At 42.3% G+C, this 14977-nt stretch overlaps 1 protein-coding gene across 4 annotated transcripts in view; it reads left to right on the forward strand.

Annotated features, from left to right (window-relative positions):
* fars2 (phenylalanyl-tRNA synthetase 2, mitochondrial) overlaps positions 1 to 14977 on the forward strand; it is a 475406-nt gene that overhangs the window by 36028 nt on the left and 424401 nt on the right. Inside the window, exon 2 of one of the 4 annotated variants that reach the window (XM_068001784.1) lies at positions 4342 to 4517. The exons of the other annotated variants lie outside the window; for them this stretch is intronic. The gene's annotated coding sequence lies outside the window, so the exon portion shown is untranslated. The remainder of the gene's footprint in view (positions 1 to 4341; positions 4518 to 14977) is intronic. 4 annotated transcript variants of the gene reach the window in all.

Genomic DNA, 14977 nt, shown 5'->3' on the forward strand with positions numbered 1-14977 from the left:
TAATTAATTGGCTGTAAAACTCTTTGGGATGCCCTGAGATCGTGAAAGGCGCTATATAAATGCAAGTCTTTCTTCATATGACTATCTCTAACCACATCTTCATCTCCCTCATCATCCACCTCTCCCTACCTACCTCCAACTCCACTACTCTGCCCCTCTGTCACTGGAAAACAAAATTCACCACCTTGCCAGCTTCCTCACAAACTCACTATCTTCCAACTCCCCTCCTAGATCTTCAGATGTTACAATATCACTACGATTGTTAACCTGGTAAACAATTCCCTCAGTTCTGTTTTTGACTTTGGCCCTTCAAACCCCACATCCTATCAGTCACTAAGACCACATGCTTCCATTTCTCAACATTGCCTGCCTGATCACAATTGCTGAAACCCTCATACATCCTCATCTTGAGACTCGATTGTCCTCCTTACCGGTCTCCCAATCTCCACCTTGCACAAACTTCAACTGATCCAAAAATCCACTGCCTGTCTTGCATAAAGTCTCACTTGTTCAACACCCCCTTTCCTTGCTGACATACTGACTCCCTTTCCCCCCAGTGCATCCAATTTAAAATCCTCAGTATCAAATCCCTCCATGGCCTCACTGCAATTGCCTCTGCAACCTCCTCCAACCATATGTCACTTTCTGTGCCCTCAACATTTTTGAACCTGGCTTTCTGGGCATCCTCCCCTTCCCTGCTTCACCATTGGTGGCAAAACCTTCATGTGTCTCGGCCTTGCCCTCTGAAACTCCCTCCCTAAATCCCTCTGCCTTGTAAATTCTTCTCTGCCTTTAGAAGCCTTTTCAAAATACATAATTTCTGTCACCTCTTGTAACTTCACCTCGAATGTTTGGTGACCATTTTTTAAAATTCGTTCATGGGATGTGGGCGTCGCTGGCGAGGCCGGCGTTTATTTCCCATCCCTAATTGCTCTTGAGAAGGTGGTGGTGAGCTGCCTTCTTGAACCGCTGCAGTCCGTGTGGTGAAGGTTCTCCCACAGTGCTGTTAGGTAGGGAGTTCCAGGATTTTGACCCAGCGATGATGAAGGAACGGTGATATATTTCCAAGTCTGGATGGTGTGTGACTTGGAGGGGAGCGTGCAGGTGGTGTTGTTCCCATGTGCCTGTTGCCCTTGTCCTTCGAGGTGGTAGAGGTCGTGGGTTTGGGAGGTGCTGTCGAAGAAGTCTTGGCGAGTTACTGCAGTGCGTCCTGTAGATGGTACACACTGCAGCCACGGTGCCCTTGTGGTGAAGGGAGTGAATGTTTCGGGTGGTGGATGGGGTGCCAATCAAGCGGGCTGCTTTGTCCTGGATGGTGTCGAGCTTCTTGAGTGTTGTTGGAGCTGTACTCATCCAGGCAATTGGAGAGTATTCCATCACACTCCTGACATGTGCCTTGTGGATGGTGGAAAGGCTTTGGGAGTCAGGAGATGAGTCACTCACCGCAGAATCCCCAGCCTCTGACCTGCTCTTGTAGCCACAGTATTTATATGGCAGGTCCAGTTCAGTTTCTGGTCAATGGTGACCCCCAGGATGTTGATGGTGGAGGATTCGGCAATGGTAATGCTGTTGAATGTCAAGGGGGGGTGGTTAGACTGTCTCTTGTTGGAGATGGTCATTGCCTGGCACTTATCTGGTGTGAATGTTACTTGCCACTTATCAGCTCAAGCCTGGGTGTTGTCCAGGGCTTACTGCATGCGGGCACGGACAGCGTCATTATCTGAGGAGTTGCGAATGGAACTCTGTGAAGCTCCTAGTGGCATTTCCATAAATACATATTATATAGTCAACCTTTCTTCATTGGCTGTTGGAGCTTTGTTACAATGTTCTACTGTGTCGGAATATTACAGGTTAGAAATGACTGTCAGTAATGTTATTGTATGAATGATTAATACCTTCGTATTATTTCCTGTCTGCTATTTCAGTGGAGGCATTAACCTACTTCAAATATGCGGGTTTAGGGCTCAATTAAGATAGTGGAGAGAGCAGTTTGTTACAAATACATTATGGGATCATATCATAACATCACAGTAATTTCTGCGCTTATATCTTTGTGTCATGCAAGATGAAAATTTTCATATAATTGTCATGTCAAGATTTTTTGATCATTTTTCCATAAAGAATTTGAAAAATAGTTAATTTTTAATAGCAATTTGTACTTTCAAGTTTTTTTTAAACAGACAGCTAAAAGGTGATTAATATGCTAAATGGAAGTTGTTTTTCCCAGAGACTAAACAATAAACAGTTTGTTTGCTTGTCTGGGTAATTTGGAAAAAAACCTCTCTCCCATTGTGTCTGAAAACTCTGTGATTTTGTCTAGCTGTTAAGTGGGGGTTAAGAAGAGAGGGAGGATGACCAAAAAGGCAATCTAGTTTTCGGAAACAGGACACTGCACAGGCAGTAAAAGGCTACGTAGGACAAGAGACAGCAGGGAGAGGAGCTTCTGTCTTGTATTGCAGGACAGAATGTGGAGCTAGTTCTATTTTAAATGATGTGGAGATGCCGGTGATGGATTGGGGTTGACAAATGTAAAGAATCTTACAACATCAGGTTATAGTCCAACAGTTTTATTTGAAAATCACAAGCTTTCGGAGATTATCTCCTTCGTCATTGATGACATGTTGAAGGCTGCGGAGAACATTGCGTCCCGTGTTTGTCTTCTGAGGAGGTCTATGCGATTTTTCGCTGTGGCCCGTCGGAACTGTTGATCGACGAGTTGAGCGTCATATCCCGTTCTTACGAGGGCGTCTTTCAGCGTCTGTAGGTGTCCATCGCGTTCCTCCTCGTCTGAGCAGATCCTGTGTATTCGCAGGGCCTGTCCATAGGGGATGGCCTCTTTGACGTGGTTAGGGTGGAACCAACAGGGGACGCAACCAACAGAGTACCCATCGTCGTCCAGTACTTCCCCGGAGCGGAGAAACTACACCATGTTCTCCGCAGCCTTCAACATGTCATCGATGACGACGAACACCTCGCTAAGGCCATCCCCACGCCTGCACTACTCGCCTTCAAACAGCCACCCAACCTCAAACAGACCATCGTTCACAGCAAATTATCCAGCTTTCAGGAGAACAGCGTCCACGACACCACACAACCCTGCCACGGCAACCTCTGCAAGACATGCCAGATCAGCGACACAGATACCACCATCACACGAGAGGACACCACCCACCAGGTACATGGTTCATACTCCTGTGACTCGGCCAACATCATCTACCTCATACGTTGCAGGAAAGGATGCCCCGGAGCATGGTACATTGGCGAGAACATGCAGACACTGCGGCAACGGATGAACGGACATCGCGCAACAATCGCCAGACAGGAGGGTTCCCTCCCAGTTTCTCCGCTCCGGGGAAGTACTGGACGACGATGGGTACTCTGTTGGGTGTCAAGGACATTCAGCCACCGATCTTCGGGTAAGCATTCTCCAAGGCGGCCTTCGAGACACACAACAATGCAAAATCGTTGAGCAGAAATTGATAGCCAAGTTCCGCACCCATGAGGACGGCCTCAACCGGGATCTTGGGTTCATGTCACGCTACACGTAACCCCACCAGCGAATAAAAGTCATCTGTTTTTAATACAACGGGTCATTCTCTGTCTTTCTCTTCCTTTCGGATGTGTCTCCCTCTCTCTCTCTGTCTTTTGTTCTGGCCGTTTGTATATTCGGTGGTCCTGTAGGTAACATCTCTCTGTCTGAACACTTTGATTGCCTTGACAACGGGCAGTTGGAAAGATTATCTGTAATCACCAGGTATTGTTCTCTGACTATAAATGCGAAACGTTCAAGGAATCCCACTCACTCATCTCCGAAAGCTTGTGATTTTCAAATAAAACTGTTGGACTATAACCTGGTGTTGTAAGATTCTTTACATTTTAAATGAAGCAACGTGACCCACCAAAGTGGGGTAGCATCTTGCATTCATTATTTTCACACCATTACATAAAGATCAGTTTTACTGATTGAACTAACTGAATCTGAATATATTGGTTGCTCTGTACATTCACCTTACTGTAGTTTAGTGATTTGAAAAAAGCCCTTCCTCATCTAGTGGTATCTCGGTCCACCTTTGGAGAGATTAAAGAAATACATGTATGAAAGCTATGGATATCCAGGTCAGGTTTGCAAGGTGGTTTCATTGTTGCACCCTGCTATTGTAGAAGTAGCTTTTGTGTAGTGTCAGTCAACACCCATAAAAGTAAGACTCTCAGACTGCTTATGGGAGAGACTGACGCCACTGAACTCGTGAAAGTATTTGGGCAGACCCAAATTCGTAGCAGTTTAACTTGTGTAATATAACTTTATACTATCTCTATTTTTCTATCCTCTTATTGTCCTAGATGAGACACCCTGTATTCAAGAAGAATGAAAATGGATGCCATTTAATTATTGCTGAGTCCGACTGGAGAGGGGAGCCTGAGTGCAAATGTTAGCCAAGTGCGGGACTGGAATTAGTAAGAGTGGGCATACTGAGATGCAAATTTGCTGTATTTAATATGGAGACAAGAGTTTTTCGGTAAATTCCAATGTACAAATTTTCTCTGGTTCTCCAAAATTCTAAGCAACATGTTGATATATTGCACCACTGGGGCAAGTCCAGTTGATTTCACCTAAATTTAACGGCAAAAAATAAACCTTCAAAATATTTCTAAAACATTTGGTCAGGCATACAAATACATAGCAAAACTTGTCTCACATTCCAGTAATAATCCTTTTAAAATATGTGTGAGGAAGCTACCTGACACAGATAAATCACAGAAGTTTTATTTTGCAGATTTCTCATTTGCATGTGAAGCTCTAGACGTTTCCATGTTAAAGTATTGCATGGTAACTGATGGCTAATGAAGTCCTCTCCAAGCTAACAGAGGATGCAGCCTACTGCTATTCTCAAATTATCCATTTTTTTCCTATGAGCAAGTGTCACAGTTTCTAATTGCATCTAGAACAGCATCAGCACTTTGAATTTAAAGGAGCACTGCAAATTGGGCTACATTAAGATTGTCAGTTAAATTGCAGTTTTGGTTTTCCAAATGCATTATTTGAATTTCTTTCATATTGTTGTGTAGAAAACAAGCAAAACCTGGCCAACAGCTAACAAGGCTTCAAAAAAGCTGATAATTCAAAAATAGCCCAGAATATAGGCCTACAGCATGTGAATAACTGAAATTGCAGTGGAGCACTGGTTTATCATAATTTAAGCTGCAGGTGTACCCAACCTTCCCTCACTTGTAAAGCAGGAGGTTGTGGCAAAAATTGCAGAGAATTTCTCTCATTTCTTGTGAAAAGCACTGGGCTATTGTGGACATGTATTGGTACTCTCTATTTCTAAATCTGATTTATTAAATTGTTTTAAGATAGCTTTTAAGATCAGCACAATGATATAGAGATGCTCTTCTCTGTCCTTCCCCTAGTTCATGCTGGCACTCTTCTCTTCCCCCAATCACGCTCCCCCACCCCCATGAACTGTTATACTTCTCCCCCCTCAGTACGTGTTAACATTCATCTCCTCCTTCAATTGAAGCAGTTGCTCTTCTCCCCCTCTTCCCTCGCCTGTTTATGCTGTCACTCTGCCTCTTCTTTCTCCTCCCAGTTCATCCTGGCACTCTTCTCCCACTCAACTTAAGTTGGCACTCGACTCCCTCTATCTCCTCAGACTATATTGATGCAGTCGTCTTTTCCTCTCTCTTGCCAGTTCACACTGGCAGTCTCCTTCCTCCCCCCAGTTCAAGCTAACGTGCATTGGTTCTCGTTGTTAGAGTTACAAAGACATTCTTTCAACCCCAGTTTGTGCTGATACTCTCCACTCCTTCCTCAATTGAAATCCAACAAGTCTTGCTGGCACTCTTTTTGTCTTTTCTCCACCCCAGTTCATGCTAGCTTACTCCTACCCTCTTAGTTCATGCTGGCAATCTCTTCATTCCCCACCTGTGGGGCCCCATTCATGGTGACACCCTTTTAGAAAAAAAAAAGAAATTGCCTTTCATGACCTCAGCACGTCCCATAGCGCTTCACAGTCAAATAAATATTTTTAAAGTTACTGTTGTAATGTAGGGAAACACGGCAGCCAATTTGTGCACAGCAAGGTCCCATAAACAGCAATAGGATAAATAACCAGATAATCTGTTTTTAGTGATATTGGTTGAGGGATAGATGTTGGCCAGGACACTGGGAGAATTTCCGTGCTCTTCCTCAAATAGCGCTTTTACATTCACCTGAAAGGGTTGACTGGTTTAATTCAAAAGACAGCACCTCAGACAGTGCAGCACTCCCACAATATTACACTGAAGTGTCAACCTGCAGTGGGGTTTGAACCCATGACCTTCTGATTCAAAGACGAGATTGCCAGCACTTTCCCCTCACCCTCCCTGTCACTCCTAGCTCCTGCATGCTGCGGTAGGATTTTTCACCTGTAGTATGAAGCAGAGTTCCATCTCCTATAGTTGCACCAGCATCAGGTAGAAGCCAGTAGGATGGTGCCTGGAGAGGCACTGCAAACAAGGTCAAGCAGATAGTTAGCATTTATGTTATTGTTTATCTATGAACAGGCATTTTGGAAAAAGTTTTGACATTAGGCACCTTACTTTAGAGTTATACCACAGTGTAGAGATCTTCTTGCACCTGGTGTAATGACTTCCACAGTTTACACTGGATTGTGACAAGCAAAGCAATGGGCTAGAAATCGCTTGGAGTGGCAAGGCAATGGTCACCGCCGCTCCTGCGAATTTAATTAACGAAATTAGTTACTGCGGGTTCTGTGGCGCGAATTGCATGAATTTGAACTTTTAAAAAATTGTGAGCTATCAACGCAGTGTGAATTGCCGCGGCTGGAAAAATCTGAGAGGAGAAGACACATCCACAAAATCTTTCAGGAAGAGAAGTCGTGCCCACAGATTTAGCCTGCATTGCTCAAACAAGCAAGCAGACTTCATTCATTGGAAATTAATATTCTGTATGTAATTGTAAATAAAAATTTTTAATTTTTTTATAAAAAGCCAAAGAAATAATTGAATTAAATAAAAGAGACAGAAGGGAAAAGTAAAACATTTTTTAAAAATTTTAATTTAAAAGAATTTTTAAAAAAATTACCAAAACCTATTAAAATAGGAGTAATATGAGACTGCATGTTTTTAAAGGTTAATTTTTTAGTTGTTTGGCAGGCATTAAGACTTACCAGGCTGTTAAAACTTAGATTAGACCTGTATTTTTAAGCGTACCTGTTTGGTGGCATAATTAGTTACTTTCCAGCTGGGCAGAAAAGCAACTTGGCGCTTTTTCAATGATTTCTCTGCGTGCAGTGGCTCTTTAATTCGAAACTGCCATATTGCCGGCAAACCACTAGGAGCAAGTTCCAGATTTCTGCGTTTCACTGCGCATGTGTGAATGCTCGAACTTGTTCCTTCAATTCGCCACTAACAACAGAGAGCGCTGTTGAACTCCTGTGTTATTTTGGGAGCGATTTCTGCCCCATTATGTGTATCACAGAGGAAGTTGAAAGTCAAACTGAATGGCAACAGCTAATTTGAAAGTGACATAATATTAATACAGTCATAAGTTTTTAAGATTTTTCTCTGCCAATTTTCTCCCCTCCTTCTGAAGATGTTGCTTGGATAGAGTTCCACAGATTCCAATCACTTTCCATTACCTCAGTTAAGTGGCCGTTATTCATGTGTGAGCCATAACAGCAAATGTTGGCAGGCTGCTCAAATGACTGGCAGGTGAGGGGAAGGGAAATTGTGCCTGATCCTGTCCTAACCTGATGTCCACCCAATGCCCTTCTGAAAGGGGTCATGGACAATAATCAGTAATGAGAACTCTGTCCAATTGTAGGTTGAGTGAGGAAAGTTGGCCAGGGCACTGGAACAGAGCTTCCTGCTCTTCTTCCAATAGTCTAATGGGATCTTCAACATAAAGTGTTGTACAAAGGCCCCACCTACATATTCCGAACCACTGGAATGGGCAGGCAGGGCCTTGATTTAACATGTCATGTGAAGGACATCACCTACAACAATGCAGCATACCTTCCATAACTCACTGGATTGTCAGCCTAGATTACATTGCTGAATTGGGGCATGAGTCCTAACCTGAATCAGGTGGCAATGCTACCAACTAAGCAAAGCTGACGATTGATCTGATTGGATTAACAAATGTTGCTTTTATCTGGGACGTAACAAAATTCAAGTTATACAATAGCTGTGTTATGTACCTTAGTTATGAATTTCTTCTGCCACTGAGTATTTTATCATCAGAGCAATTCTGCCTTCCTCTTTGAGTAATCATGGAGTTTAATTTTTGGCTGGTCTCTTCTTTATGGGTTCAGCTCATGAACATAATTTTATGAGCAACAGATTATTAAAGAATTTATCTGAAATGGGTAAATCTTGTTATAAAGATGACCCAATGCCACCATCAGACATGCACAAATCAGTTGTAATACTGTCAAATGTAGAGTAATGCTTCCCCTAATCTGCCCCAACAATGTGTCTAACCTCCAGTTTTAGAAGAGCATCCCCGATTATAGCAGTGTAACGTTTTCATCGACTTTAACCAATCATATGGTCTCTTCGAATGGGATTACAAATTTGTTCTAATAATGGGCAATTTTTTGCTTTAGACTCACTCAGTTAGAACTAAGTTGAGTCTGTCCAAACTCATTTCATTTAAGATCCTCACAACTGGCAGAGCGAAGAAATTTTCATTCCATCACTCTGGGTTGGATGCAAAACAAATTTCTGGAGTTGAAAGAGTTTATTGGAAACATCAAAGGAAACTCACTACTGTAGCCTATCATCCTAATTAAAGTTTTCACCCATTAACTTTCACCCCTCAAAAAATGTTGGCTAGAAAGTAATTTTTGTCAGAATCATTGTGAGCTTTAATGGTGTCCATGGAATAACATCATAATGGATGTGCTCTTGCCACATGCCATTCCCCCATTAATGGAGGCCATATAGCTTGTTTCTTAAAACTTTTGCTTGAAATTGTGAGATACAAATGATTGGGGACATGAGGAAAAACTTTTTTATCCAGAGGGTGGTGGGTGTATGGAATTCACTGCCCGAATCGGTGGTAGAGGCAGGGACCCTCAACTCTTTTCAAAAAGTACCTGGACCTGCACCTGAAGTGCTGTAAGCTGCAGGGCTACAGACCGGGTGCTGGAAGGTGGGATTAGAATGAGCACCTGGTTGTTCTTCGAGCCGGCGCGGACACAATGGGCCGAATGGCCCCTTCTGTGCTGTATTTTTTCTATGGTTCTATGATACTCCATGGTCTGATCAAATTCAATACCATATTTTCTTATTCAATACCATATTGTCATAGGGCCCTATGTTTCATTCTCCACATCATATTTTTCTAGATAAGTAAGGATGACTATATAAGCTCAGAAATTACATTACAAATGAATAATAAATAAAAATGGTACTCCACAACTGTTCAGCATTCTTGTTGTTCCAAGTATGGTGCCTTAGTGATGTAGTGTGTTAGTGCACTCTGGGTGTGGATTTGTCCCTGCAATTCCCCACAAGGTGAGTTTGTAATTTGAATTGGACTTTGTGTCAAGTGGATGCTATTAAAATTTTTGTTACTGAATTGAGGAGAACATTTTTCACATGAAGGGTTGTTAAGATCTGGAACATACTACCCGAAAGGGTGGCGGAAGTAGAATCCATAGGAACTTTCAAAAGTCAATTGGAAGTGTGCTTGAAGTGGACTAATTTTCAGGGTTATGGGGAAAAAGCTGGGGAGTGGAACTAAATAGGACAGCTCTTTCAAAGAGCTGGTGCAGGCATGATGGGCCGAATGGCCTCCTCCTGTGCTGTAAGATTCTATGATTTTATGCCATTTTGATTTAAACATCTGGCTTAATTGGCCCTATGTTTCATTCTTTGGCATACTACTGCTGTTAGGATGTGTTGAGTATTACATAGAAAAGCAGAAGGGATCTGTGTCACACATTTATAGTTCTAAAATGTTCCTCATTATTTCTCTAGTATAGCTGGTGGTGAAGCAGTGTCATGTCTCTAGTTAATCATATTAGTTAAGAAATGTTGCAATGCATAAAATACAAAACAGTTAAACAATAATCACTGGAAAACAAGTTTAAATAAAAGACCAAGAAGAAATAGCAAGGTTATATGTTTTCCAGAAGCTGCCTTTGTTTAAAAGGCATAAAGAATTACAGACTTGTCGTTGATTTGTCTTAATAAATCAACACTGCAGAACTGAAATGATGCATCTTGTGTACACACAAATATTTGCTTTACAATATTTGTGAGGAATCTTTGGGATCATAGTTTTACTTTTCCCATGCTACTTCCTTTAATGTCCCCTTTTTTCTTTTAAAATGGCCATTTTTGCATTGCTTTGAACAAAGCTCTGAGATGCAGAGTATATTGTGAACCTCGTGTCTGGTCACAAGCGGTTGCGTACTGCAGATGGCTTGTGAGCAAACTGACTTCTGTCTGCTGCTGTGGAATGTGCCCTGACTACTCAATTACTTTTCCCTTCTGTGGAGGATTCAAATTGTTCCTGCAAAAAAAACAGTGTTAAATTACAGGGCTTTAGATGTCAATAAATTTTGTGTGTTTTAATTATTCATATTTTTTCTCTAATCTACTTAGCATCTCAGAGGCAGTTTGTCCCTTTTAAAATTTTCATAAAATCTGACCTTGTATGTTCCACGTGACAGTGAATGGTAAGTGCTGTCTACATGGGGAAATAAGATGAAGGATTATGTTTAAGATTCCCAAGTGATTTTGAAAACAGAATCTCTTCAAATGTATTCCTTCCATATAAAACCCAAATGATGAGGAATAGTAGCATTCAGAGTTTCTAGGTGCAAGTATTGGCAAGACTTGTTAACCCATAAGCAGTAGTGTTGAATACAAAATGTATTACAATAAAAACATATAATGCTGATAATTTCAGGGAATTTTTTTAAAAAGGTCTGTGGAGCCTGGGATTCCACGCTGGGGACCTGATTTGGAGCCTGAGTTTTGACTGACTTGAAGTACTGACATTTATTTCAGCTATCTCTCTGGGTTAGTTTTACCTGTTCTTGGCTAGATATTGTACCTAGCTATAGAAAAAGAGAGAAAAGGAGAAACACGCCACAGAGATATTTATGCCCTTCATTACTTAATTATTATTGATGTTTACTGGTATCAATGCTGTGGAGTGGCAATGTGATAACCACATAGAACTTTGTAACCTAGCTTTTCCTGCTCTGGCCATAATGGAATGGCTGGGGTCTGATTTTGGTTTTGATACAGTAACCTAGAATTATCGATACTGGCATTATTTACTTCAGAATGGCTATGGACAGGTTTTAGACAGACTGAAATGGAAATGGGCTGTAAATACCCAACTTTCCTAGAGCATCCCATTAACATATTTAAAGTTGCAGATTCAGATGGTTCTAGGGAGCACACTAGTGGTTGAAACAGAAAATTGGTTGCAAGTCAAACTTAAAGGAACAGTGTCACAATTTTTGGGTTTGCATTAGATACTCTCTCGGGTTTAGCATCACCAGTCACTCCTGTAAGTGGATTTGTGTCTCCTACAATCCAGAGCTGTGCAGTTAAAAAGTAGTGTGATCCAGGGATTGTAATGTAGGACTCTTGCTGCATTTACCAGCTACTGTAATATTGCATGTGCTGCCATGTTTTCTCTTCTTGAAAGGCAAACTGAAAAGCACTCTATCGAGACAAGGCATGACTGCAAACTAACAAATTAGTCTATTTTACATGAAATACATTAATGAAAAAATACAATTTTAATAATGAGAACAACAGCAACAACAACTTGCATTTATATGGTGCCTTTAATGTAGCAAAACGTCCCAAGGCATTTAACAGGAGCGTTATCAGACAAAATTTGGTCAAAGAGGCAGGTTTTAAGGAGCGTTTTAAGGAGAGAGGGAGAGATGCAGAGAGGTTTATGGAGTGAATTCCAGAGCTTAGGGCTTAGGCAGCTGAAGGCATAACTGCCAATGGTGGGGTAAAGGAAATCGAGGAGGCACAAGAGGCCAGAATTGGAGGAACGCTGAGTACTCGGAGGGTTTTAGAGCTGGAGGAAGTTACAGAGATAGAGAGGGGCGAGGCCATGGAGGGATTTAAACATAAGAATGATCATTTTAAATTTGAGGTGGTGTTGCACCAGGACCCAGTATAGGTCAGCGAGCACTGGAGTGTTGGGTGATTGGAACTTGGTGCGAGTTAGGATACGGGTGGCAGAGATTTGGATGAGCTCAAGTTTATGGAGGGTGCAAAATGGGAGGCTGGCTAAGAGAACATTGGAGTAGTTGAATCTTGAGGTAACAAAAGCATGGATAAGGGTTTCAGAAGCAGACGGACCAAGGCATAGCCGGAGACGGGTGATATGGAGCTGGAAGTAGGCAGTCTTGGTGATGGAGAGAATATGGGGTTGGTAGCTCTGCTTCGAGTCAAATAGGACGCCACGGTTGTGAACAGTCTGGTTCAGCCATAGACAGGGGCCAGGGAGGGGAATGGAATCGGTGGCTAGGGAATGGAGTTTGTGGCGGGGGTCGAAGACAGTGGATTCTGTCTTTGGATGTTGGACATATTATTGGCAGTGGAGGGGTCGAGAGAGGTGGTGGTGAGGTAGAGCTGGGTGTCATTAGCGTACATGTGGAGTCTGACGTCTTTTCATATGATGTCGCCGAGTAGCAGCATGTACAATTATCTATGCTTAGATTTTTCCCTAGGTGTAGGCCAAGTTCAAACTAAGCTATTCCAAAGCAAGTTGATCCTGATTTTCTGTTACCAGCTCACTCACCCACCTTTAGGTGAATTGGTTAATATTGTAGAGTCTGCAATTCACTGAATTGTCCTCTGAAAATAGAAATAAATATTCTCAATGTACAATCAGTTCCTCTGATGTCCTTGTTGGTAATAACATAGCTCAGTAAACTATACAGATCAGACATTCCTGAGTGCTGAGTTAGCTGATCTCAGCCAGGTCAGGGGTTGGGTGATACCTCTAGGTCCATTTCCCTGGGCTATGGTTGGGAAACTCAATCAGAGTTACCATCGCTGATTGGTATCTAATGACCATGTTTGGAATATGTATGTATGGACCTTTTATATAAGAACAGGGTTGGGTTTGGGTTGTGATGCACTCCATAGCCGAATACCCTGCTAACCCTGGCTAGGCTTATATATGAAGATAGCTACTTGGGTGAGGCATCAGAGGGCTGTCAATGGTAGTGGAACTGCACTGCAGCAAAATTCAGCACCTTCAGGAGAGAAAGCAAGAACATCATAAATAGGTCGATAATGTAGTATATTGCAATATGAATTGATTATTAGTGTCATGTGGGCTTTATTCCACTTTGTGATCAAAGCATTAAGAAATTACCTGGAATTATCTGTCATTTGTGTACTAGTGAATGTAACTGCTCAATGTCCTCATCACTGGTCTAGCACCTGTGCCCAGAAGATATATGAAGTATATATTTCTTGAGGGTATAACGAGCATAAGGGGGAACCAGTGGATGTAGTATATTTGGATTTTCAAAAGGCATTTGATAAGGTGTCAAACAAGAGGTTGTTACACAAGATTGGGACTTATGGGATTGGGGGTAATATATTAGCATGGATTGAGGAATGGTTAATGGACAGAAAACAGAGAGTAGGAATAAACGGGTCATTTAGTGGTTTAAACTGGGCGACATGGACATGTTGGGCCGAAGGGCCTGTTTCCATGTTGTAACTTCGATGATTCTATTCTATGATTTTTGGGTTGGCGGGTTGTAACTAGTGGGGTGCCACAAGAATCAGTGCTTGGACCTCAGTTATTTACGGTACATATCAATGACTTAGATGAGGGGATCGAGTGTAATGTATCCAAGTTTGCTGATGATACAAAGCTAGGTGGGAAAGTTAGCTGTGAGGAGGACGCAAAGAGGCTGCAAAGGGTTTTGGACAGGCTAAGTGAGTGTGCAAGAAGGTGGCAGATGGACTATAATGTGGGAAATGTGAAATTATCCCCTTTGGTAGGAAGAATAGAAAAGCAGAATATTTTTTAAAAGGTGAGAGATAAGAAATGTTGGTAGTCAGAGGGATTTGGGTGTCCTTGTGCACAAATCACAAAAAGTTAATACGCAGGTATAACAAGCAATTAGAACATAGAAAACATAGAAAATAGGAGCAGGAGTAGGCCATTCGTCCCTTCAAGCCTGCTCCGCCATTCAATATGATCATGGCTGATCCTCTATCTCAATACCATATTCCCGCTCTCTCCCCATACTCCTTGATGCCTTTTGTGTCTAGAAATCTATCTAGCTCCTTCTTAAATGTATTCAGTGACCTGGCCTCCACGGCCTTCTGTGGTAGAGAATTCCACAGGTTCACCACCCTCTGAGTGAAGAAATTTCTCCTCATCTTAGTCCTAAATGTCCTACCCCATATCCTGAGACTGTGACCCCTCGTTCTGGACCCCCCAGCCAGGGGAAACATCCTCCCTGCATCCAGTCTGTCTAGCCCTGTCAGAATTTTATATGTTTCAATGAGATCCCCTCTCATTCTTCTAAACTCGAGTGAATACAGGCAGAGTCGACCCAATCTCTCCTCATACGACAGTCCTGCCATCCCAGGAATCAGTCTGGTGAACTTTCGCTGCACTCCCTCTATGGCAAGTATATCTTCCTTGGGTAAGGAGACCAAAACTGCACACAATACCCCAGGTGTGGTCTCACCAAGGCCCTGTATAACTGCAGTAAGACATCCTTGCTCCTGCACTCAAATCCTCTTGCAATGAAGGCCAACATACTATTTGCCTTCCTAACTACTTGCTGCACCTGCATGTTTGCTTTCAGTGACTGGTGTACAAGGATACCCAGGTCCCTTTGTACATCAACAATTCCCAATTTATCACCATTTAAATAATACTCTGCCTTTCTGTTTTTCCTTCCGAAGTGGATAACTTCACATTTATCCACATTATACTGCATCTGCC

This window comes from Heptranchias perlo, chromosome 2, assembly GCF_035084215.1.
Source record: "Heptranchias perlo isolate sHepPer1 chromosome 2, sHepPer1.hap1, whole genome shotgun sequence".
Lineage (NCBI taxonomy): Eukaryota > Metazoa > Chordata > Chondrichthyes > Hexanchiformes > Hexanchidae > Heptranchias > Heptranchias perlo.